This window comes from Solanum dulcamara, chromosome 12 (assembly GCF_947179165.1).
Source record: "Solanum dulcamara chromosome 12, daSolDulc1.2, whole genome shotgun sequence".
In the NCBI taxonomy this organism is placed as follows: domain Eukaryota; kingdom Viridiplantae; phylum Streptophyta; class Magnoliopsida; order Solanales; family Solanaceae; genus Solanum; species Solanum dulcamara.
Genome location: NC_077248.1, coordinates 44,466,535 through 44,467,213, shown reverse-complemented (window position 1 = coordinate 44,467,213; position 679 = coordinate 44,466,535). Strand labels below are relative to the sequence as shown.

Sequence of the window (679 nt, the reverse complement as noted above, 5' to 3'; positions counted from 1 at the left end):
TCATAATCAACTTATGTATCAAAGAAGATCAAAACATAGCATTATCCTTAACTTATTACAATTATCCCAAAATATCCAAATATGCAAAATACGGGTTATAACATCCTACCCCCTTTAGAACATTCGTCCTCGAATGTTAATTAAAACCTTCCTCAAGATCTTATACAGACCATATGGAGAGTTTTTATGTTTCATTGCAATAACATATACTTTCATCGAGCAATCAATATCAGAGTTTCAAAGGTTAGGATTACTTGAAGACTTAGGGAAAGGTACGAATACTTGTGTTTCATTTCTTCTTTCACTTCTAAGGGGGTCACCCATCCTAGTACTACTCTTGCCCAAGCACGCTTAACTTTAGAGTTCTGATGGGATCCGGTGCATTAGTGCTGGTATAATCGCATCCATCCCTTATGGTCTCCACCAATGGTTCCTCACACAGTCTCAGATACCGCGGCTTTTATCTGTTTATTGCTGGCCTCAAGATCCATCCATCCCTTATGGGATCTCATTTGAAGTTTAAGCATTCCCAACTAATAGTTGAGGGCTTTGTACTTGCAACAAAGGAGAACTCAATTGCTGGACATTTGGCCTTTTGACAAGAGTTTTCTTCCAAAATATGACTCCCCAAGTAAAAATAGTGTCCCTTTTCCGATAACGTAGAGAGACACTCTTTCAA

At 38.3% G+C, this 679-nt stretch overlaps 1 pseudogene; it reads right to left on the bottom strand.

Moving 5' to 3' along the window:
* Positions 1 to 284: 284 nt before the first annotated feature.
* LOC129877961 (5S ribosomal RNA) lies at positions 285 to 406 on the bottom strand (annotated as a pseudogene).
* Between the last annotated feature and the right edge of the window lie 273 nt (positions 407 to 679).